At 35.9% G+C, this 25,903-nt stretch overlaps 1 protein-coding gene across 43 annotated transcripts in view; it reads left to right on the top strand.

Moving 5' to 3' along the window:
• MAP2 (microtubule associated protein 2) overlaps positions 1-25,903 on the top strand; it is a 247,564-nt gene that overhangs the window by 129,627 nt on the left and 92,034 nt on the right. For 2 of the 43 annotated variants that reach the window (XM_039844614.1, XM_039844617.1), the window contains one exon: positions 1,263-1,323. The exons of 40 other annotated variants lie outside the window; for them this stretch is intronic. The gene's annotated coding sequence lies outside the window, so the exon portion shown is untranslated. Of the gene's footprint in view, positions 1-1,262; positions 1,324-14,749; positions 14,788-25,903 lie in introns of those variants that run through there. One more of the 43 variants, XM_039844618.1, reaches the window with a different exon arrangement.

The raw sequence follows: 25,903 nt of genomic DNA on the forward strand, positions 1-25,903 counted from the left end.
GTCACAGGCGCCTTAGTACTCCCTATGTTGTCCTTATAGAAAATGCCCTTGATGCATATGCCATGTTGAAGTTAAGAAAATGAGTGTCATGTGTGAGTGTGTGTGTGTGTGTGTGTGTGTGTGCTTATCTCACTTTTTCTAGTGTGGTTAGTATAGTCTTACATCATCAAACTGGAATTGGTAAAATTGCCTGTGCCCAGCCATTTGTGCAATAGTTAGAGCCTCAGAGTAGCACAGGATAATTTCTGGCTTTTTCTCCTTCTCCTCCCACCCCCCACCCCACCCCCACAAGTCTAAATCAATCCTCTTTTTTTGTGGACTCCATTTGGGTCTGCCTCAGATGGTTTGAATTAACCTTTTTTCAGATTCTCTCCTGGTGTTAATGACTCTGGATTATGACCATTTAAAACAGTCAGAAGTACCTTGATCCACATCTGGCAATTGTTAAAACAAAGCTACTCCATCTAACACATTGTAAGCAAAACATTTTTCTTCACGTTGTGTAAGAAATTAAGAAATGACGTTTCTTTCCAGGAGGAGCTTATGTTTTATTTTCAAGGTTAACAATGTTTGTATTTAGTTTTCTTTAAAAATATTTCTTGCTCATTGTAGAATTTTCTCATGGTAAGATTTCGTAGTTTTGTATACAGAATAAGATGCAACATGTAGGCATTAAAGAGTCTTCTCACATAGAGCCTGTGCGCAACTGGATAGCATGATTTTGAGCACATTATAGTGAATTTGTGATATTCTAGAATCTCAGGGAAAAAACATAACTAGACTGCCTATTCTTTAAATAGTAGGGCCAGAAAGCCCTAAAGTGACTGACTTGCCAAGATTTACATTGATACTTGTGGAAATATGAGTTCTAATAGTGACAAAAAATTTTAAATCCTGATAAGAACTCATGATCTTGAGTAATTCATATAACTGGTCACACTGCTATACTTTTCTTTTACAAAATGGTGGATAGTCCAATAGATCAAAAGGAAATAAACGTAATAAATAGCTTACTGTATGCATGCATTTTTAGGTCCTGTACTGTATACTATCCTCACAAAAAGACCCAGGATGTAGACTTCAGATTATAAAGTAGTTGGAATAATGTGATCCATTAAGAAGTTGCATTTAGACTTTACAAAAAAGAAGAATAACTCTGTACTACTTTTTAAGGCATAGAAAGCATTTTCTAATATACGACATAACAAGGCTTACAACAATCCCTGGAATGGGAATGGCAGATCTTGTTATATTTATTACAGATGAGAGAACTAAAGTTTGGAGAATGCAGATGACCTACTCAAGTAACTCCACTAGAAAATGGTAAACCTGGAGCTCATATTCCTTGTTCTGACTTTAAAGCCTTTACTTTCTACTACTATGCAGTTAAAGCAGATAAATGAGTATGTTGTCCTAAATCTGGACTATTATAAAGAACCCATTCCAAGTGAGCCATGACCTCCACGAAATGGATTGCCCTGCTCTCTCCAAAGAGTCCTGCATTTAGAGTCCTAGATTAGTATGGCGTGGAGCTCAGCAAATAGTAGTAAAAATAACAGTTATTACTGAAATGGTTTTAAACTTTGCAAAATGAAAAGGAGATAAGGCTATATATGTCACGGAAAATGTAATCTTGTTGACTTAAAAGCATTTGACAGAGGGATAGATTAATAAGACTCCATTGATTAGTTCTAGGTTTCACAGAAGTTAAAGCAAGTAGTAAATAACTCAGCAAGAACCTAGGATAGCAAAGAAAATCATTAGAGCTTCAGAAAATCAGATTTTTGGAGCAACATTTTAAAAATCATTATGATTTACTTCTTAGAATATAAAAAAAGAACTTTGAGCTGGAAACTGTGGATCCCAGTTCTGATCACAGATGTAGATGGAGGGATGACACACGTAAAGAAAATGATGACCTCAGAGGTGACTGAGCAGTGTTAGGGTCGAGTTTAAGAACGGGTTCACTGAGGACGTTCTCGTGGCGGTGGCCCACCTCTTCCCCAGTTCTCCTTTCCATCACCCTCAGCCAGGCTCTCATTATCACATACCAGGTTACAGAAATGTTTTATCCAGTTTCCCAGTCACCCCATTAATCTCCCAGACAAATTATAACACTCTTCTTTGTCGTTCCCGTTTTTCTCCCTTTAGTGGTTGCCGTTTGCTCTTTTGAGTTGTGCTGGCCAATAAATAGTCATATGCAACTATTTAAACTTAAATTATTTAAAACAAAAATATTTTATTTCCTTAGTCATACTAGCCACATTTTAAGTGCTCCATAGCCATGTTATTTTCATAGAATGTTATGTACTATAGAACATTATACATTGTAGTACATTTCCTTCATCACAGTATGTTTAATTGGAGAGTGCCTTTCTGGCACGTAACCAAACCCCTCACCCAAATATTCAAGGACCACACAGACTTCTCCTCACCCCTCACTCCCCTTGGCAAACACCCTCTACTCCATACTCTTCTCTCCTCCTCTTCCTCATCATTACTATAATTATAATTAAAATTATAATAGTTCTTATTTATTTAATGCAAATTATGTGCCAAGTACATAAATTCTCTCACTGGATCACTTAAAGAGGAGGAGGAGAAAGAGAAAACCCTGCTAAATAGTTTTTAATCCCCAAGAGGTTAGTGAAATTAAGTATATTTCTCAAAGATGAATAGCTAATCATCGGTGGTGCTTGAAGTGAAAACCAGGACTGTCTGGCCCCAAAGCCAATCCTTTACCCTATACTAGTTGTTAACCAGAGGCAATTTGCTCCCTCTGCCAGGGCTCATTTGGAAATGTCTGGAGACATTTTTGATTGTCATAACTGGGCAAAAGCTACTGACATCTAAAGGATAGAGACCAGGGATGCTTCTAAATATCTTACAGTGGACCCTCCCCTGGAACAAGGAGTTTTCTGGCTCAAAATGTCAGTAGTGATGTGGTGGTGGTGGTGGTGCTGGTGGTTTTTCTATCTCCCACAAGAATTTAAAATCTAAAAGTAAAGGAACTTTGGTTTGTCTGCTGCTATTTCTCCAGGGCCTTGAAAACTTCTTACCATAGATTAGGCATGCAGAGTATATTTTTTGAGCAAGTGGTGAATTTATTACTTTTTAATTAAACTAATGTCTGCACAGAGTGAAAACAAACAAGCCAAAGAGACCAAAATAAGTGAAAATCTTCATCCCTAAACCCATGCCCATTCTCACATCCCAGTGAAAATTATTTTAATAATTGCTGTTCTCTAAGAATTCTTCTGATTATAAACAGTAATTCAGTTTCTTAACTTTGGACATAATCAGTTGACTTTCTACAATAAAAGTGAGGAATTTCATGCACTAACGCCTACCCCCTGCCCCCATTTTAGTTTTTTTTTATAGTTTATTTGAATATTATTTAATTTTGAGCATCCTGTGTTATTGATAAGAAGTGTGGTATCAGAGGAGAGGGCTAAAAAACAAACAAACAAAAAAGGTGTGGTATCAGTCACATTCTTATTTCTCTATGAATAATCTTGGCTTTTTTTTTTTAAGTAGATTTTAGGAGTTTTGTCCATTTTCAAAGTTGTGCCTGGATGAAAGTCTTTTATCATTTATCCCATTTGGCAACTAAACTGTTTAACTTATATCTTTTTAACTTGGAGAAACTTTTCTCTGTTTTCCTTTTTCTTGAACTCTTCTTGCTATCCTTGCCTCTGTTCTGTATTTAGAGGATTCCTCGTGATAAATAGTTGACTTCCTGGATTAATCTTTCATGTCTCTTTTTTGCATGTTTTTTAAATCCCCTTTTCATTTTGTTTACATTCTAGTTTGTTTTACCCCCTCTTCTTCTCATCAGCTAAGTTACTATTTGCCTTTAGCCGTGCTAATTCTAACTTTTTAACCAATTCAGTGAATTACTTATATGGGTCATCATATATTAATTTCCAGGATTTCTTTCTTATTCTCTGATTGATGTTTTTTTTATAATTGATTTTTGGAAGGAAGTTCATTTTTAAATATCCAATATTCTTTCAAATCTTTAAGTTCTCTCTTGTTCCCTGAATTATCTCTATTTCCTCAAATGTCATTTTTTTAAAAAAGTAATTTTTTTGTTCATGCTGCTGATTTTTCTCAAACTGATTTGGAGGTGTTTTTTTTGCTTGTTTTTGTTTGTTTGCTTTTAATGAATGAAAAACTAGGCTGAGGAGTATAGATACCTGTTGTAAGTTTCCTCTGCAGATGTGCATATCTGTGTCCCCACTCACTGTGAAGGCTGACTGCAGGTCTGGGTATGTGGGCAGAGTCTGTCAAGATGTAGGCCCCCCAGAAGGAGCATGAAGATGGAACCAAATGATCAGGTTAGGATTCTCACAATCCTACCGTGTGTTTTCGTTCTGCATTGATTTGCCTAAACTAGACTAGGTTCCAAAACTGATCATCTGCTTTCACTAAAGACTAGTTCTTCTTTTCACCCTTGAGGACAACAGCTTCTCCTGTCAGCCGAAAATATAGTAGCAAGGGAGGAAATGAAAAGAAAGAACCTCAATTGTTCTGAATATGTTTCTTAATGAATTGCCATGATATTGGTCCCTCATTCCCCTTGGACTCTATTTGAAGACTCTAAGCTCCGAGTTCCTCCAGGTTCCTTTGGAATGGACCAACTATTAACTCGGGTGCTCTTGGCATCAGTTTCCCCTATGTTTTTTCTGCCCAAGCCTATCTACATTCTGACTTGTAGAACATCCTCAAAATTTTTATTATGGTTACATTCTTTTTTTAACATTTAAAAAATAATTTTAATGATATTTAGGAGAAAGAAGTGTATGTGATAACTCTTCCATCACTGATCATATTTCATTTAATTTACTGTGATTTTTCATAACAACAATATATGTTTGTACTATACTCTTTTTCATTAATTATATTGTTTTACCTCTACTATTTACTTGCTAGATGGAAAAATTTCTTCTCTTTCTTAGGCCTTCCTGTAAAACAAAGATAATATCTGACTTTCAGTGTTATAATGGAACATATGAATGCATGTTGTAAGTTGAAAAGTAGAGTATAAATATAAGCTGTCTTTACATATAAGATTTTGTCATGGATCCAGAGTAACAAATAAATGCAAACCTGGAGATTAGTCATAATTACAGGAAAACCCTTTCCAACCCAATAGGATTGTAAGGTAATGCTAAGTTGAGACAAGAAAGATATATGCAGTGCAAAAGACCTAGAAGTCATGCACTAGTAGCAATACTAAAATAAATGATTGTTCATGGATACATTTTTCACCTACTGGAAAGACAAAGAAAAAAGCAGACCAAGAACATAGTTAATATATTATCAGTTAAGGAAAAATAATTGAATATATTTTAACTGATAGAATGGAATATATGACTTAATGTTGTGTGATCCTTTCACTTAGCAAAATTAAGAATGTGCATATTTGTATTAATAATGAGTATAACTTAGTACTGCCACAGTAATATTATTGATTTTATATGGCTTCAGTTAGTTAAAGTTTCCTGTACTCTCAGTGAGTTTAGGACAGGAAGCACCCAGTAAAAGGAAAATAAAGAAAATGAGAATAACATTAAAGTGGCTTAATTGTGAAAGCTGAAAAAATGTTGAGGAAATTAAACATAGAAAGAGTCATACCGGCCTTTGACTTCAACATACTGGAATCATTTGTGGATGATAAAAAAGAATATCTTTCCTAAATTATTAAAACACAGCATCTTATTGGTAGCCTTTATTTTTAGAAATAAACTGAGAAAACATCAAATAGACAAGCATAAAATAAATCAGTGTGAATGTGTGTTGAATGATGCATATATGACTCACTGACTGATGTTAATTCTCATTTTCTGCATTACATTCTAAAGCTGAATGTCTGTAGAGGGTAAGTCACCAGGCCTGGTTAAATGTTAATGGATCCAGTGATATAACATAATTTAAATTCAAGGCCTCATACAAAGGAATGTGTTCAAAATGCATTTGTTTGACTTTTTATGGCTACTATTAAAAGTAAAGAAAACGAGACTATAAACAACTATACTCAATTATTGACATAGCTGTGGCTGAATTGTAATGGTATAAAACCATATTTATTTATGGGGAAGCTCTGTTTAACTTGCCCAACCCATCTAGATTGTCATTGAGGTTAAAAAGGATACCTGGAGACTTGGGCAAATGTGGAATGTCACTTTAAAGTGAGTTCATTTTGAGGTGTTTTAATTTTCTGTTGTTGTAAAGTCCTAATACAATTTTTAAATCTTATTTTTTTCCAATTCATACTTAAGGCCTTAGCCCATAATTAATGTAGTACAGATTACTTTTGTCCCCAATATCAATGATCTCTTTCTTTCTCAGTAATAATAGGACTCCTCATTTTGCGGGGTTCATGGGCACGGGGTCACTCAAAATGAGATCCAGAATTCCAGCCTGCTTTGCAAGTAGATATGACCATATGACTAATTTCTGTCCAGTAAGGTATGAACAGAAGTTGTGTGTGAATCTTAGGTCAACTACTTAAAAGGAAAGATTGTGCTCGTCATCGATCCTTCCTTCTATCTGCAGTTGGAAATTTGACTTAATGGCTGGAGCTTCAGCAGCCATTTTGAATATGAAATAATCTTGTAATGAATCTCTATTTTGTTTAAGCCACTGTTACTTCGAGTTTTTCCATTACTTATGGCCTACCCTAATCATCATTTGTATAACAGCATTACAACTCTGTATTTACTTTCAAAGGCTCTGAAATGTCATTTTATCAACTCTCATTATTTATATATATATAATATTTATATTTTTATTATTACCTAAAATATACCAGTCCAATCAGTTATCAGATCCTATCAGTTCTACTACCTAAGCATTTTTTAAATCTATCCATTTCTCTATCTCCAAGGACCACGTTTGTCTTCCGTCATCTCTGATCTTAACAAGTGCAACAGCTTCCTGCATCAACTCTTGCTCAATACAAGCCATTATGCACATAGTAGCTGGACCCATCTTTTGAAAATACAATCTAATCATGATATTTCTGTGTTAAAAATCTTTTAATACTTCCTGTAGCATTCATAATAAAGTTGAGACTCTATAAACTGTGCTACAGGGCCATCCAGGAACTGGCTTCTCTCTGACTCTTCGAGACCATCCTGAGTTTATTGACTTGGGGGCTATTGCACATATTATTTTTCTCTTTGCCTAGAACACTCTGTCTACACCTCTCGCATCCCCGCCCCACTCCCGTCTCCCTTGCCTCACCACTTACTTAAGTCCTGCTCACTGGTTAGCTCTCAGATTTCACGGTTAAGCCTTCTCTCAGCCTCTGGTCTAAGCTAGGCCTGCCGTTACATATTTCCACAGCACTCTGCACTTCTCTCGCTTTATCAGTTCAATGCAGGTCTTCCCCACAAGACTGGAACCTCCGTGAGTATCTGTCCCATTCCTAACTACAACCTACTGCAGGGACTGATACAAAGTATATGCTCAAAGAACTGTGTTGACTGACAGACCGATCCTTTGTTCTCTTTCTCTGAAAAGCATACCTGACATCTCAAAGTTCCATATCAAAATCCCATCCGTCCTCTGGATCATCAGAACCATGTATGTGCTCTCTCCTTTGAATTAGATATGTACTTTATTTTTCCATTTTCTCCCCCTTTAATAAGACTTTAGTTTTTTTAGAACAGTTTAAGGTTTATAACAAAATTGAGAGGGAGGTACAGAGATTTCCCCTATACCCTCTGCCCGCCCCCACACGCACGTGCATAGCCTCCCCTGTTATCAGTATCACTCACGAGAATGGTACATTTTTCATCGAGGATGAACATTGACACATAATCACTCAAAGTCCATAGTTTACCTTAGGATTCTTCGTGTTCTATATTCAATAAGTTTGACAAATGTATAATGACACATCTATCAGTATAATACCACATAGATTGTCACTACTCTAAAAATCCTCTGGGCTTCACCTATTCATCCCCCCTATATTTTCTTTTCTTGTGATCATATACTAGACTTTAATTATAGTTACTTGTTTACAGAATTCTAAATTACTATTTGGGAACACATCCTAAAAAATATAAAATCTTTCAGAAAAGCGTTTTTTAAAATATAATAACAGCCTCTATTTATAAAGCTATTTATTACAACTGCCTTTATCACAACAGAGCAGGAATTTCTGGAGGCTATGGCTATTATTGCCTTTTGCAAGCAGAATGTCTGGCACATAAAAGGCATTTAACAAATGGCTTGGTTATAATGTAGTGGAATAAGTGCAGACTTTGAAGTCACATACCCTTGGGTTCAAATCCAGTTTCTGGCCCTCAGCAGCTCTGAGAAATTGTGAATTTATCCTTAGTTGTACCAAACAGGGATGATAATAAGATCAACTTCATTATAATATTAAGGGAGTTAATGAAAATAATTTATATAGCAGAAGCTCTATAATGGGAAGCGATTATTATGACTTTCTGAGTTTGTATTTCTCCACCCTTTTCTTAAACAGTCAAAGTAGGTGTTCAGTTCTTTATGTTGTTTTGAAGCTGAGTGATAGAAGTTTGATAAAGACAAAGCCTAATACTAAGTAAAAGATAAGACCTATAAAAGAAATGTTGAAGGTGCTGCACAATTTTGTTTACCATGTCCCTCCTTCCCTTCCTTCCTTTCTGTCCACCTCACCCAAAAAGAAAAAGAAAACAGAAAAAAATTGACAGGTGAAGACAAAAAGACAAAAGATGGAATTGTGTTACATCAGCCAAGGTCACCAGAAAGGCTTGGAAATTATTTACATTCTAAATTACACCACCTGAGGCCACTCTGCTCTCCAAAGAGAAGCTGGCTTGGGGAGATGTTAAGAGTTCAGCTGTCTCCCATGAGGCTTATCTGCAATGCAGATTTTTCTGAGCTTTCCTATCTTTTTCTGCCTCAGGACCTACCAGCTGCTCTCAGCCTTCTCAGCTGGCTTAATAGGATGTGTCCTCTGGAGCCTGCTTCTGGTCGGTTGTCCACTACCAGAACATATCTGGATAGATTTTTTCCTTCCTAACTTCCATCAAAATCCCTACCAATACCAAAATTGCAAGGGTCCATTATTGCCCGACTCAAAGAAAGGTAAATTTGTGAGCAATTATTTTCCTCTCTCTGCATTTCGCCTTGCACATGTTATCTTGTGCAGGAGCTGTAAGTCCCTGTTGCAGAATAAAGGGGGGTAAACCTCCTTTCGTGGCTGTTGGAGCCAGGACACTCTGGGCGAGCTTGGAGGCAGCTGCCTGGATTTGTAGGCTTCTTTTGGTTTGAGTGCTGCTGGTTTCAAATGCTCTGCTGTTCCTTCTCTGCAGGACTCCATTAGTTAAGCCAGGATTTTGACTATGCAACCTTTGCTGCAGGTTAAGGTTACGCTTAATTTACCTGCACAGATTCATGCTCAGGTTTTTTTTTTTTTTTTTTTTTTTTTTTTAGGACTAAGCAAGAATATTGTTGAGGCTAGTAGCTCAGGTCAGTTCGTGTTTAGGCTTCTCTCACTGACAGCTGTGTGTTATGGCCATTTATTTTATAGGAATAGGTTTCTCACTGCTAATTTCAATAATACTTATTTAAGAATTGTGAGGAATAAATGCCATATTGACTGTGAAGTACTTACCAAGATTGTGAAGTTAATATCTTTTAATTTTTAAAGACTTATGCTTTGTATCTACAAATTAAAATTAGATTGTGAAACAGACTGTACTTAATGACATTTTGGCTAAAAATAAGTACTTAGGTATGGTCAATAAATGGTGGTTAGTATATTTCAATTATTTTAATTTATTTGTATTTAGTGACAGACGTGTTAAAGGTAATCTTTTTTTTAGCTTTTTTTTTAGTCATAATAATGTAGGATTTTATTTTCAGAATATTTTCATGAAGGAGTATTTCATTCCTTTCTACATTTTCTGTAAAAAATTAATCTTTTTAGGCTTAACTCTAACCATGTTTCAGACATCAGGAAAGTGAATTTTTCAATCTAGAAGGGGAAATGCTATTTATTTTCATAAGATATTTAGTAATCTTTGACATGTAAAACTGCTTTAAAAAAGATTAATAGCTGTTCATTATTTATAAAGAGAATTTTTATGAATTATGTTCAAAATGCAGTGAGCTTGGAAGTCAATATGCTATAGAGGTGTGCTCTTGGGAGTTTTTCTATAATGTTTATTTCCCTTTGTGTTGTTAATGACTTACCACGTAAGTGAGAAAAATGCCTATTTATTCTAGGTTCCCTCAGTAATGATTTGAGTTACAACAAATCATTTCTGAAATTTCACATCACACATGGTTGGCAATGTGTTTTTCTGCTATATAGGACCTGCAGAAAGGAAAAAAAAAGGATTTTCAGCATCTTAGTCTCCCTTGAAGGAGTACTACTTATATTTTCTAAAATAAATCTTAATTTTCAAAGACTTACGCTTCATATCTACAAACTAAAATTAAACTGCATAGCAGACTCTACTTAACGACATTTAAGGCAGAAGGTTGTTTACTTATGTGACATGCATAAACTCTCCCAAACTTTAAGGTTCAGCTTCATAAATTCCTCTTTTCACAAACATTTTTTTTGCGAAAATTCTCCCAAACTAATTTATACAACATCTGACTCAAATGTGTATCATTATCGTTCTTATTTTTCTAAACTACTTGTTCACCTTTGAATTTTATCTAATCTGAAAAAGAAATTTACCATTATGTCTTACCTTCTCACCCAAGGCTCAACTATTTACCTGATTTTTATATTCTCCCGAAATGAAACAAAGCAGCTCTCACATAAAAAAAAAAAAATTGACAGATTTTATTTACTGTGGAGGTTAAACATATCATTGGCTTTTAAAACAAATCTAAAAACTATTAGGATTTTTTTTCCTTCAAATACATTTAGGTGGAACTAGCATAGAGGCGATGGGCTACCCGTTCAGTGACAAACTAAATGTTCTTGAACACCCTTTGCATTTAACTTCATATGCTCCTCTTCAGCAAGGCCAGGAGCCACCTTGCCTCCCTTAGCTATCAGAAGAATACAGCCCTATGTAAACTCACTGGATCAGAATCCTAGCACTTTGCAGAGCCAGTGTAAACAGGAAAATGAATACAGAAATAAACCCTAAACGTTTACTACTAGTATTGATAACTAATAGCCACTACCAATAAAAGTACATATTCACACTGAGAATTTAGGAACTAGCTCTCCTGACAACTGAAAGAGACCAAGAGGATTCGGGTTCTCGAGAGAGCCTTAGTGGATTCTGAGCACACTGAAACTGGACCCACTCTCAAATGGGGTTTCTGTAAATGAGAAGAGCAACCTATGGGACTTGGTGCCATTTCTCTAAAGTAAATATCATACTTTGGAAATTCACTACCAAACCTTAAAATGATGTCATAACTTGCTCTGTTTTCTGGAAATAGGAAGTCAACTGGCAAGAGAAACTGATGACATACCTCTCTAGGCCCTGAGGAGGGAGGCTAGTGACTCAGGCAGACATCTCAAGTTCAAAAATCAATGGCTTGAACTGAGTGCATTAATCAGACAGAAACTGATTAATCTTAAACATCAGATAAAGATAAGACGTCCTTAAAGAACGGGATTACTGGTTTTATACAACTATTCTCTCATTCAGCTTCAACCAGGAGTCAAACTGGCTTCAAGCATGGGACAGTAACAGTCAGTTGAATACGATTGCCTGTACAAACAGACCTGAAGCCAATAAGTTTCTGAGAAAAGTAAACCCCTTGGTTTATTTAAGGCCCAATTGCAATGTGGAAACTGCAATATGGCATTGCTATGATTTTTTTTCTGCCTAGCATGTTGCCCTTGACAGATGCTTAAGAAGACCATGACACTAAATGATATTAGCCAAGAGAGCTTTATCACCTCCAATGTGCCTTCATAGTTATTGTCTCATTTGATGTAGAAACTTGTAAGCAGAGCTTAGCACAAACGGTCGACAGAATGTACATGGACAATAACCTCCCTAATGGTGTTACATGAGCCTTTTATATGTCGAAGAGGGAAACAGGCACAGACTAAACATTTAAGGGTGAATTTTCAAAGCTTTTCTGCTTTTGTGGGCAGCTCCTTTGGCTCAGCGTTAGTAGGTAAGTGAGAAGAGTCGCCCCCACCCTTTAATCACTGTTTAACCTCTTATCTCTTTGTATCCTCCATTTTTTGTCCACATAATGGAACAGCCACGGTTTTGCACATTTTTGACAGAATCTCAATTTTTGGAAAAAATATAAGGCTATGAGAGAACCCCTCTTTTTAGTTTACTGTCCCGATCTTTTCATCAGTAGAATGACCCACAATTGCTATTACTGGTTTCGAATTGGGTCTAACATTCTAAAGGCTATGTGTGCTCAAGTGGCAAAAACAGATTTAGAAGAGTTTGTATTAATGCCAAGATAAAACCTCAGATGTCCTGCTTTTGCTGGACAGAGGAATGTGCACTTGCCTGCAGGGACGTGTTACACATTCCCGTTAGCTAAGGGTTCTGCTTTGCTTAGCTGCCGCAAGTCCCATGGTCTGCTGGAGGACTTTGTTTTGTATACTGTGTGCATTTACTAGTTGCACTCATTTACCTCTGAGATTTTCTGTTCTCTTCAGCACTAAGGAGAGGTACCAAAAGGAGGCTGTAGATTAGGTTAGGGAGCAAGAAAGATGAACAGACTTTTACTTTTAGAATGATTGCATAGCTTCAGTTCAGTATTCCTGTTAGACACTGAGCTATTCATTAAGTCAGAGCCCAGTACCCTTGAAACAAGAAAGCTGTACAAATCCCTGTCTTAATCTGCCCTAATCCAGATGAGCTAATTTGGTAGTTTGGCCCTTGCATTAACTAAAATGACTGTCACACAGGGAGTTTAGTGCCCTATCTACATTATCATAAATCGTAGAGAAAGGTTTTCGCTCCTGGTTTTAAGAATCTTACCAGCATTTATTTTAATGATACTTTTGTTCTCTGATGTGAACATCAGCAGTTAAAATATAATTGGAACTAAGAAAAGGAAGATCTTCTTAAATGTGACCATTTTGCTTTCTCTTGGAACCTTCTTGTAAAGGATTTCCATAAAACTGTCTTTGGTGTTTCACTGGTGTAGCTTCCAATGGCAGCCTGTTTCACAGAGAGCAGTTCATGGTTTTCCATGTTGTGCAGACAGGCAGACCTTGAACCCCGTGCACATGAGTCTTGTTTGTGGGGAGAACGCCATTAGGTTCTTTTATTACTTAAGCTAAAATAACAAATAATTATCCTGCTGTAAAAGAAATACTAATAATTATAGTTTGCCAGGCATGTTGTATAAAGGGACAGGAAAGACAAAGTGTTAGTGTAGATCTCAAAACAGAATACTTCTGCAGACTGAAATAAACTCCCACGTCTAATGGCCTCCCCACAGAAATCCAAAAAACTTCAGAAGCTGAACAAGACTATATGGCTATAGTATATATACATAATCAGAGAGATCGAGACTTTAAACATAGTCAAGAATTTCCCACTGTACTTCAGTTAGTGCAGCAGAAAGAGAGAGAGATGAAGAGAGAGAGAGAGAGGGTGTGGGGGGAGAAAGAGAAAGAAATGTGCAAAGGTGAATGAATAATCTCTGAAAGGAAAATATTTAGGTAGAGGTAACTAGACTATTCTAAGAAACAATTTAAGAATGCGGTTTCTTCTGACTGCTATTCATTGGTAGTCTTCTCCACAAACTATTTTGGTAAGACCCAATTCAATATCTTAGATAGTTTTGTATGACTTTTAGACAGCACTTATTGGAAATAGATTTATTGCATTAAATGTATATAAGAGGACCTCATCTGACAATAATTGGTATCAAAAAGGGGGACATTTAAAGTGAATCTTCCTCAAACATGGATTACATTTTGTTAAAAATATAGTGAAATAAAGAGTGAGGCAGTCTTTTGTTTGAGAAAATAAATTCGATGTTATTAAATAAGTTTATAATTATGCATAGAAATATTTACATTATAATTGCAACTATGTCCTTATTCTAAGAAAAAGAAATGAGTCAAATGTTCTTTTTTTTTTTAGAATAATTTCCCCACAAAATTTAGTGGAGAACAATTCCCAACATCCTTTATGTCACATTTGACTTTTACAGCATGCTGCTTAGAAAGGTTATTTTTGTAAAATATTCAATAGCTTAATTAGTTTTCCCTAGTTTTTTTACAATTATTGTGCCATACAAATAATTATTAGCTAAAGTCAATATTGTATCCTCATTTTGTGAATTTTCCCTTTTTCTTTGGGTAAAGTCTGACCATACTAGATCTTCATTTTTCCGTGATTTGTCTCTTACTTGAGCATTTCTCCAATGTTGACTTCATGCTCTTTAAGAAATCCTGCATCTTTTGCAAGACTTGCCATTTTAATTTAGCATTAAATGGTATCAAATTTGTGTTGTGTTGTTAGATAGCAACATCTTTAGACAGTCGTCTGAGAATCCACTAACGAGTAAAGACCTTGACCTTTTGAGGGGACAGAAGCTAATGTTAACCAGGGGATGATAGATGGATGTTCAAGAAGACACTCATTTTATAAATTGTCAGTGTGTTAGTGACCTATGTTCATGTTGTGATGAGAGGACCCAGGAGAAAAGAAGTTTTCCAAATTTGTGAAATGGTCTTTCTCACTTAAAATCATATATCAAGCCTTTTTAAGAAAGCATCCATTTGCTTGACACCACCACAGAGCACCACTAATAATAAGTTGTTCAGTCTTTATGATTTCTAGCTCTTTCAGAAAATTACTTGAGGACTATTTCTAAATATATGTCCACAGGTAAAGATATAAAAAAATGAAGAGTTGTTAAGTATGACTACATATTTAGTTTTCAGACACAGCAAAAGGGCAAGTTGTTCTTCTTGGTATTATATGAAGAAAGAATAAGGACATTGGTGTTAAAAACATAATAGATTCACTTTGTGGACCCAATCTAATCAGAAACTGGTTAATTAGCATTTATATCAATTAAGTTGGGCACACAGAGAACCTTTAGGAAATTCTGTACAAATCCTTTTCTTTGTTTTGATGTCGTCATTTTGATATAATAATTATGACTTTTAATAGTTGAGGTAATGTCTGTGAATCATTTGCTTTTGCATCGAAGTGCCTGTCTTTCTTCTTTGGAGCTGCATAATTAAATGGCCATTTAAAGAAATAATAACAGCAAAATGTCAAATGCTAACTCAAGTAACACGTGGTAAAAAAAGGTCTGATTTTGTATTTTAGGAGGACTTCACAGTAAACTTACAGCATTAATGATATTAAATATATCGTTTGATGTTGTATTCCTGTTAAACTCTAGCATATTTATTGGCCTTAAATGTATTTTGAGTTGTTTTATTTTTAATGATCAGGAAAACTAATAGCATCTGCCAGGTAGTATAATAAAGTAATAATTGCAGAACTCATCCACTCACCAACATTTCTTATGTTATACTATACATATTCAAGGTACTATACATTTCCAAGTAGGTGGCATTCTACTTTCAAATAGAGTTAGGAACTATATAAACATTGGATACAATTTAACACAAAACATTTTCAGAATTTAAGGGATGTACTGAATACTTAATTTTTTCCCATTATCTTAAGATTTATATACTTAAATACAGAGAGAAACAACTATGCCATTGACTAAGATGAATTAGTGAAGAGATACTATAAAATTTGATCCCAGAGTCAGTCCATACTAAACAGATTTTGAAATATGGTAAAATATTCCCTCTCTTTCAAATCTTCAATATAATGCCATGTGGCTGCCTTGCCCAGAGGGTGTGCTCGATCACTGGATCCTGAACAGTCCGGTATCCTTTTACTCTGGAATCCTCATTCTGAAAGTCTCAGGCTAAAAGCTTACTGCTTACACTTGTTCATATTTCTAGCTGTCACCTTCTTATTCCCTTTGCAATCCAACCTCAAACATGTCTACTTCACTTATTGCCTCATTTTTTTTATCTGTTTCATTCTCTTCTTAGAATTTTGATAGATGTTCTTTTTTTCACTCTACCACTTGCTGAAATTGCTAATCATATTTATGCTAATCATATTTTAAAATTGAATGGTTGCTGCTTAGCTTTTATGTTGAATGACTTCTTTTTGTCACAGCAATGATGCAGTGGAAAGAATACTGAAACTTGATTTCATTCTTGACTCTGCTAACCTCAACTGACTGTGAAACTTCTTGCAAGTTATAAAACATTGAAAGACTGACAAACATAAAGAAATATTAGTGGCCACTCATTTTTCTTTGAAATCCCTTTTTCATTAGATTCTTCAATGCTGACATGTCTTGTTTCTTCATTATTGTCTTTGCTAGCTTTTCCTCATTCTGCATCATTACTGTTGGTCTATCCCAAGATTATTGGTCTATCCCAAGATAGACATATGTGGAACATTTGCTCTACATATATCTAATGAGCTCATCCATTTCAATTCGAGATTAATCTTTCTAAAATACAACTGACTTATAATATCTTACCTAAAGCCTCAAGAAATTCTCGTAACTACAAAATAAATATACATTCTATAAATAAATAAACAACTAGGATTCCAAGCCCTCTGTCATATGGCCCCAATCTGCATTTCCAGTTATATCCTCCACAATTCCCTGTGTGCTAACCCCTTGTAGTATTGCCCATCCTCCCTTGCTTTTCTATTCTTTTGCTTCTGTTATTTTCTCAGTTTCTTCTATCTTTCAACTTCTACTTGCCCAAATCATATGTAACTTTATAAAGTTCATCTTACATAACATCTTCTCCCAAATAATTGAAATTCAACATCTTTCCTTTGATTCAGCATAGCTTCTGATTTGTATTTTTTCCTTCTGTACTCTCATTCTATATATGTGTTATAGTTAATAGATATGATTACATAAACTTCTTGAAATCAGATAGACTGTTTCATGCATTTTTTAACAGGGTCTAAGTAGACAGGGTATATATAAAATTCAGTGTCTAATATTTAGTAGTAAATGAAGACATTCATTTTGAATATTTTCTTCCATTATAGGAAGATTTTCCCACTGCTTGGGCTTAAACATATTGAAAATTTAAACTTCTAAAAAAGTTAATGTTTACAAAATTAATTTATATTTTAGTATTAAAACCATGAATTAATTAACATAGCCACTGGGTCATTGATTTTTTTTTTTTTTAGTTATAGCTATATTGAGATATAATTCATATACAAAAATTCACCCTTTTACCTGATACAATTCAGTAATTTTTAGTATATTCACAGAGTTATGCAATCATCTCTACTATCTAATTTTAGAACATTTAGAAACCTCATACCATTAGCAATCACTCCACATTTCCACCTTACATAAACTATAGGCGACTGCTAACTTAGTTTCTGTCTCATGGATTTGCGTCTCCTTTTGGACATTTCATATAAATGAAGTAATATAACATGTGGCCTTTTTTACTCATCTTAATATTTCCAGAGTTCATCCATTTTGTAGCAAGTATCAGTACTTTATTTCATTTTATAACTGAATAATAGTTCAACAAATAATAGTTCACATTTTATTAATTCATTCATCAGCTGATAGATATTTGGGTTGTTGAATCAGATTTTTAAAACTGACAAGGAATCTAGAGAGTATTTGCAAAAATGCCCTCCTTTTATGCATGTGAAACTGAAGCCCAAAGATGTATTCCTAGACTTTTAGCTAGAGAGTTACCAAGTTTCTTATTAGATTATACATACTAGGTTGATACAATATAATGCACACATTTACTCATTTTTTTTTCCATATAGTTAATAAATAGTCATAGAGTGCAAAGTCTTAAAAGTCTGGATAGCAAAAACAATTATGTTCTTTATTTTTATGAAGCTTACGGTCTAGTTAGGAATAAGTTTTTAATTAAATAGTCACACAAACAAATCCAAAATTAGAACTATGATAAGGGCCATGAAGGAATCAACCTTGTCAAGGAACATAATTTAGCTGTGATCTATGAGCAAGGAATTATTGTCTTGGCAAAGAAGGTGGAGAAGAACATTCTGGGTGGAGCAAAAGCACGTGCAAAGACCCTGTGGCTATAGGAGCCTGGGCTGTAAGAGGAAATGCCAGGAGGCCAGTGTAACAGGAGAGCAGAGGGTAAGGGGAACATGGCATAGAATGAGGCTGGAGGTATAAATAAGGGGAAGACACAGTCTTCCAGGACAAGGAAATGATTTTTGTCTTTTTCCTAAGAAGGTTGAACCATTGAAGTATTTTAATCCCAGAGATAATATAAGGAAAAAGAAAATCTGTGTCACCTTACATTTCTCTCCCAGGGCTTAGATGCATTAAGTAAGGTACAGCTAGCTGAATAATGCATATCTATTTTGCCAAAATTTGTGGTAGAATCTGTGGCATTTAAAGTTTGTTTTTACTTAATTTCTTATTACGTGGTACTCATATTATTATACAACTCTAGAAACCTGTGTTATTTTCACAGAATAAACAGGTCCTTATTAGAATTCTATTCAATTTTGTAAAAAAACTATTCTTTCCAACCCTCCTACAGAATAAGCAATCAAAGCTATTTAAGAAGTAATAAATAGATATATAAAGGCAACATGTTTTTTTTCCCCCCCGATTACACAGTAACTCTGTAAAACCTAAAGAGTACAACAGTTCTTCAAATTGCAGATGGTTAATACCTAATTCTTTATCCCAAACACTTTTAACTTGAGGTCCACTAGCTCCCAGGCAGTATATGAAGGAGATCCTGGAAGTTTTTGTACAAATAAAGGTCATGTCTATATGGGCATAAATCCAAAGCTTTCATTAAATTTAATAGTCTGTCACACATACAAAAAGCTAAAAACCAGTTTTTTGAGATGAAAAACAATCCAAAAGTTATCAGGAAAAAAAATATTTGGGCTTATTGTTTATTACTTGTAGAGGTTTAATCCTATACAGTTAAGAACAACAACAACATTAAAAAAATATTAAACAACTCTCACTGAGCTAATATCTTTAGAACAATATCCTCTGTTTTTTTAAACTGGTATAGTGACAGTCAAAATAATCATGATTATATCAACAGGATTAATTATGTATTATATAGCAGTTATTTCTCAAATCGTGATCCCCAGGTCATTCCCTTAAGGATCATACTGAGTGTTTACTGGTAAAAGGGTAGATTCTTAGACTCACTCCAGACCTCTACAATCAAAATCCCTGGAATAGAACCCAAGACTCTGAATTTTTAACCAGGATCTTGGATGATTATGCTGTCCACCATGTTTGAAAAGTGCTATAGAACATAATAAATAGCAACACTCTTTCTTTGTTAAATGTTTTGACAGACCATACCTACCCAATTGGTAGAGTTATATAATAATACTAGTATCATGTAACAAACACTGAATATCTGTCAGACCCTATGTAAGAGACTTTCTCCAGCCTATCTATAGTCCTTAAAATTGTTCTATAGGAAGTAGATATTATCAATTTATAGATGAAAAAATTATGGCTCAGTGACATTTAATAACTTGCTATACAGAGGTCTGGCTGGCTCCAAAGCCTTTCTCTTCACTCTGTGAAGCAGCCTCTTGTTGTAACTACTATATTAGTTCCCACTGTAAGAAGTATCCTGAAAAAAGAAAATGAATGGAGTTATATATGAGTCTAACAGCCCCAGTCAGCATCCACTGAAATCCATGGTCATCAACAAAATTACAGACTTTTAATGAACAGAATATAACACATGAGCCTCCCTGGCTGAGCACACTGTCTGACACTTTTCTAAAAGAAGCTTCCAGAGATAACACTTTATAGGCAGAAATAGTGTGAATATGAGAAAAATGCTTCTAGCTGTTATAATTTAATAAGCAGAGAATATAAAGGAAAACCAAATATTTCATTATGTAAAGTGACCCTAAAACTTAAGTATGTGTATCACTACCATAAAGAGAGAGAGAGGAGAGAGAGAGAGAGAGGAGAGAGAGAGAGAGAGAGAGAGAGAGAGAGAGAAAGAGAGAAAGAAAGGAAAAGAAAAGGAAAAAGAAAAAAGAAAAGAAAAATTAAAGAGCTCTGTGTAACCCTATAGAGGAGCTGGAAGACAGGTCTTGTTGGGCTTCTAAAAAACATGTTTTTATAAGACTTTTGCCTAAAAGAGATGGCTTTATGATATGCATGCTATGTCACTTGAATTATGCTTCATTTCATTCAATGCTTTCACTGGATGAGTTGCTCAATTAAAAAATATCCAGACATAGGCTTTTACTTGAAAAGAGTTCAAACCTTTTGGCAATATAATAAATATAATCAATGCTTGCAAATTTGATAGTGACCAGAAAACACATTTTATAGTTATTACTCTAGTTGTATTTTTTAAAAAATGTTTGCACTTCACTTATGAAGTCATCAGATTAAAAAATTTAACTTGGCTTAAGGAGGCTTAATTATAATAACAATGATTTCTTTCAAAATATCTTCACAGATTATTTCTTTTTGAGGAAAAGGATTTTAATTATTTAAGAGAATAGACTGTTCACTTGTATAATGCTCAAAAGCAATTCTCTGGGAAATTTGGAAATGAAAAGTTTCCCCTGGGTCTGTTGTGAGTTTTTCAGCGGCCACATAATGGCATAAATGGTATTCCTGTGGTCTCCATTGGAATCTGACTGTGTTATTCAAGAAGGCAACCATAGCAAGTAATTTGTCAAATGAATGAGAGAACTATTAAACAGACATTTATATGTACACTGAAACGTTAGAGACTATTAGGCAATACTACACACAGTCAACACTGCATTTGAGGACACGGTGAGAAATGAATGGTAGATGCCTTTTATGATAATAGCACGTGGGCTTCTTTAAGGCATCACATCGTATAAAAACAAGTTTCTAAGGGAATCTTATTTGAGGACGAGTAGCCTTTAACACTCTTCTGACGGTTAAAAGTTCTTATATTTTGGTCTAGCAGCATAGTTATATGGTTGTTTGTTTGTTTTTTTTTAACAAACAGTTTAATGGAAATCTGTATTCCTGATTTTAGTGTTATTTTAAAGTTATATCAGGATCTCGTGAATCTATGCTCTACTATTAGGTAGCTAGTCAGACACGAGCGATAGGGGAACAGAGGAATAGGGGCCCACCCTAGAGACCACTCAGAGAATGCCCCACTGGTAATAGAATTCTGGGTACGCACATGGGCACTAGGCAAAGAATATGTAGCAAGCAGCCAAGTGTCAGTCAAAATGACCTCACGTGCCAATCACCTTGGAATGCCTTTGGAATTACCCATCACGGCCCAAACATAAGGCAGACATTCCCACTTCTGATTTGTCAGTTGGTTGCTGTGGTGTTGTTGGTTGGTTAGTTGTTGTGGTTCTGGTTGTGGTTGTTGTTACAGCTCTTCGCTAAAACCATGGCCCTCCTTGGGGCATGCCTTGTTTTTTCTAAAATATACTTTTAATAAATCTTTTCTAATTCTCACTGACCTGTGATTCTTCACTGCGTCAACAAGGAAGAACTGAGGGAAAATGCTAACTACACTTCTGCACCGTTATCGCCACCCCTATGCCTTTGGGGCGACACTGTAGTTCACATCACCCCAATGGTAACACTACCTTAATGGTTTTCAGTGCATTTCTGAAGGCTATTGGTAAGATTACCTTCTGTTACCCCAAGCGCTCATCCCCCTGATATGCTCTCTAGGAAATCTCCAAAGAACCAGTGACTAGTTTACGAACTTGAAGCAGATTTGAAATGCTGAGGGAAACATATTCAGTTCACGCTAACTAGATAGAGACCCCCAAAACATGAGACAAAAGAAAGTCACAAATGGCTTCCAGTCTCTTTTAACCATTCCCCACCCCTCTTTGTTTTAGCTGCATGAGTTTGCTTTTAACAGAATGACTCTCAGCTTTGCATTACATTAATAAGATGGATATGAGATGACAAAAGTAGAATCATAAATAAGTTATAAATAACCAAATTGCTATATGGGATCTGTACTCCTTCACTAAGAAGGTACTTCTAAAATCCTTAAAGTCAAAGCCCCCGCAAAAGTGAAATAATGCAAGTCCCTAGGTGCAGGGGGCACTCATGGAGCAGGCTGTTGGCCTTTGCCGTGTTGGGAAGATCAGAGAGATGGGGGCACCCAGTGGGAGTGGGGGAGAGTAGCCCCACATGTGGCGTTAGATCACTCTAAGGCTCTCAATGTGACTTTTTGTAATGTAATTACTTGGAGCCACAATTTTTTTAAATAACACATTTTCGAAGTCTCAGCAATTCTGTTTAAAGACTGGTGACTGTTCATGGGCCGAGAGTCGCTCTAAAAACCATTCCGAGAGTGTGAGGGTGAAACCCTACCTCTGAAGCAAACGTTTGTGCCTGCAAATACCAAAGGTGGCTGATGTAGTCCCAGGGGAGGCCAGAGGAACCCAAGCAAGGCGTCAGCAGCCCTCACATTCCTTCAGAACAACAGTAATTAGAGCAGCTGGAATATTTGCAGCTTCCTTGGCTCACTTGCTGGGTTTTTTTTTAGCTTAAACTTAATCTTATTTTCATATGTTTTTGTGTAAATCAGACACATGTGGCTTGATTACAGACGTTAAGTGGCCACTAGGAGCTTTAGATAAAAGGCAGTGCTGTGGGTTCCCTGATATCTGGCTTCAGGCTCTATCTCCATGCCCCACCTCCTGTGTTGACTTCTGCCCACCTCCTTCCTGCATTCTCACCGCCCTTCCTCCCAGTGGTGTCTACTTAAATCTAAGCCAATTAAATAAAGCTTAATAATAGAACACCATTCCGAAAAGAGCACAAAGAAGGGGAATTGCATGGCCCCCGACAGAATAATAAAAGAGAGGGAAAACATTTTAAAGAGCTTCCCAGCAGACATCTGCCTCCTTCTTTGTCTATTTATAGGGAGGCAAACTTTTTTTTTTCTTCTTGTTGCCAGCATCCCTATGCCAAGTCCTCCCCTTTTGTTTGGTGAAATCTTAATGATACATCCTTGTGTGTCTCAATATTTCTAAGATACTGATGGGAGAATTATCGTATCATGCGTGCATGAGTATTGTTATAGAATTTCCAGAACACCTGGGAGTGCTCATATAGTAGATTCCGATATATTTCAAGACTAGCTTTTATTTTGATGTATCCTTGTAGCCAGCAAGTAATATTCTCACTCAATTAAGAAATCTTCACTTTTTAAAACGGGTCATTACTGGCAATTTTTTTAGTAATAAAATGTTGGCTGCCACTGTTAAGAAAATAACTTGGGGAGGAACAGATATTTCAAATGAGCATTACAAAAAGGGGAAGGGGAGGTGCCAACTTAGTCCCCACTGTGCTAATTAAGTTATCACGCTTTGCCTCTTAAACAATATGCAGCAAAAGTTGAAGAATCTGCTGGAGATCACCCTTAATTGTAAACTCTTCCCCAAGACTCCAGTGAGCTGATGAAATCCCTCTGCTTCTGTTGCTTTTAGCTCTTCAGGCTAAAAGTAGATTTGCCAGAATTTTATTTTTCCGGTCAGATGACTGGAGCACAGTGTGTATTTTCCTCTCTCTGGTGGAGTCCTCCTTTCTAAATGCATGCTTTTCCAAATATCCGGTAGTCAGGAATGTCATCTTCAGAGAGAGTGGGAGCTCAGGCAAAGAACATCATCAGTCAGCTGAATTGTGACTTCTTTAGACCACAGCTGGAATTTGAGTGCTCACGGTGCCCTCGAAAATAGCCTGATGCTCTGTCTCCAGGGTCAGCCAAATGCCTTCACCGTGAAATCTCTGTATGCTGCTGCAGGTTGACAGATGGTTCCCAGCAGGTGAATTAGGCACTATTAGTGAATGAGATGCTGTCTTTCTCTGGCACGATCCTTCTCAAAGACATCTTATGCCTTCAGAATTTACAAAAGGCATTTAGCTGCTAAGCAAAAGTAAAGCGAAGGGTCAAAGCTAAGAAACCACATATTGGCATGAACTCTGCTCAAGTTAATAGTCTCTTCACAAGGCTATAGAGTAGTGCTGAGTGATGAAGAAATACTATTCGAAGACTGATACCGACATATCACAATTTCCCACAGTTGTCGAAGCACATTTCTACGAATGACTTTAATTCTTGCAGCAACTCTATAACGGCAATCTCATTAATAATCTCTGTTTTACTGGTGATAAAACTAAGGATCTAAGAAGTTAGAAGGTCTGCCCAGTATTACACAGCCAAAAGGTGACAGAGCTCCAACACAGCTTCCATATCCAAAGTTTGTGTTATTTTAAAGATTTAATTTAATCAAATTCTAATCAGAATGTTTAGAAAAAATAAACTGTTATCATTCTTTCATTTATTTATTCATTCAGCCTTTCCTAACCAACCACTTTTAAATCAGGAAACGATAAGCCAGGTAGATAAGGAGATTTCCCTGCTTGGAACAGAGGAGTTCATGTACACAAAATTAAAGCATCAGCACATTTTTGTATTTTCTGTAGTACATACTTCAATTTTTTCATTCATTTGATGAATAGTTATTCAAATACTTGCTACCAGATAAGGAATGCATAGTAACTACAAAAGAACATGGTCCCTGCCTCATTTGAAGTGTGTTGTATACTCCTACATGGTTTAATATTTGTTATCCTTCATTTGTGTTCATTTTGAATTCAAAATACTATGGGAAAAACAAAGAATTCATATGTTAGATAAAAACCGATGGCTTCTAGGATTGAAATAAAGCAGAAAAACGGGGAGGGAAGCAGGGACGTGAATTTCTTCCAATTTCAAGGATCCTTAATTAACAATAGAAGGTAGTTCATATGACAGCCAAATAAGTGATAGAAACAGGAGCCATACACCAGTAGACAGAGACATTCCTGGAGGTTGTTGGGGAGGACTTCACATAGAAGAGAGCTGCAATTCAACTAGAAGATGACGAACCTACGGGAGTGGAGTGGGGGGTGGGGGGTGGGCAGGGAGAGAAGAAGAGGAGAAAAAGAGAAAGAAGAGGACTTTGCAGAAGGAGAGAAGAAAACTATGAAGCTGAAATGAAAAGGGCAATTAATAGGTCTACAAAAAGAACTCGTCAAAGAAGGTGTGAGGGTTTGTGATGGTAGAAAGTTGGGGATAAAGTTGAAAAAGTAGGGTGTAGTCTTGGTATAGAAGCCTTTGAGGCCCAGTCTAGAAATTTAGTTTTTATTATTAAGTAAGTTTTGTAGCAGCCTAATTGTGCCCTTCCTCAATGCCTTCTCCTTATACCACACAAACCTGTATGTCTGCATTCACTTATTCTACCATTTTAAAAACGGTTAGTATTTGTATGAAAATTAGAAACAAATGGACAGATGGCCCTCTGTCAAGCAGAGACGTGTTAGTCAGATATATTCTGATTCTGAGCAGAAAACAACAGAGTACTCTATAAATAAGTAAAGACACTGACACATGTGCCTCCTTACTAACCAAGGGTCTCTATATTGCAGTGTCAATTCATTTATAAAATAAAATATTTAAATATATTTAGATTTAGTCAGTCAGAGCCAGCATGTGTTAACAACTTAGCAAAATAAGTTTTTAGCTGGTTTCCCCAAACATTATTTCTTCTCAGCACCCTTTTCAAAAAGGAAAGAATATGACTACTACCCCAGAGTAGCTACTGGAAATCTCATCATGCCTTTTGTTAAGTATCCTTAATTCTTTCATGTATATTTTAAAGTATGTTTGCTTTGCAAGAAACATAACTTTCTCCTAAAAGCCAACCCCAATGAAGGAAGGATATCTTTATCTTTCTCTATCAGTGGTTTTGGTTCAGCATGGTTTCTAGCTACTAACAAATTAGAAGTGATAACGAACTGCTTGTAAACCTCTTAGGGAGCAGAAACGGTTTAGCAGCGTGTTAGACTAGACGATTTTTTTTTTGGCCAC

This window comes from Pteropus medius, unplaced genomic scaffold (assembly GCF_902729225.1).
Source record: "Pteropus medius unplaced genomic scaffold, Ma_sr-lr_union100, whole genome shotgun sequence".
Classification (NCBI taxonomy): Eukaryota; Metazoa; Chordata; class Mammalia; order Chiroptera; family Pteropodidae; genus Pteropus; species Pteropus medius.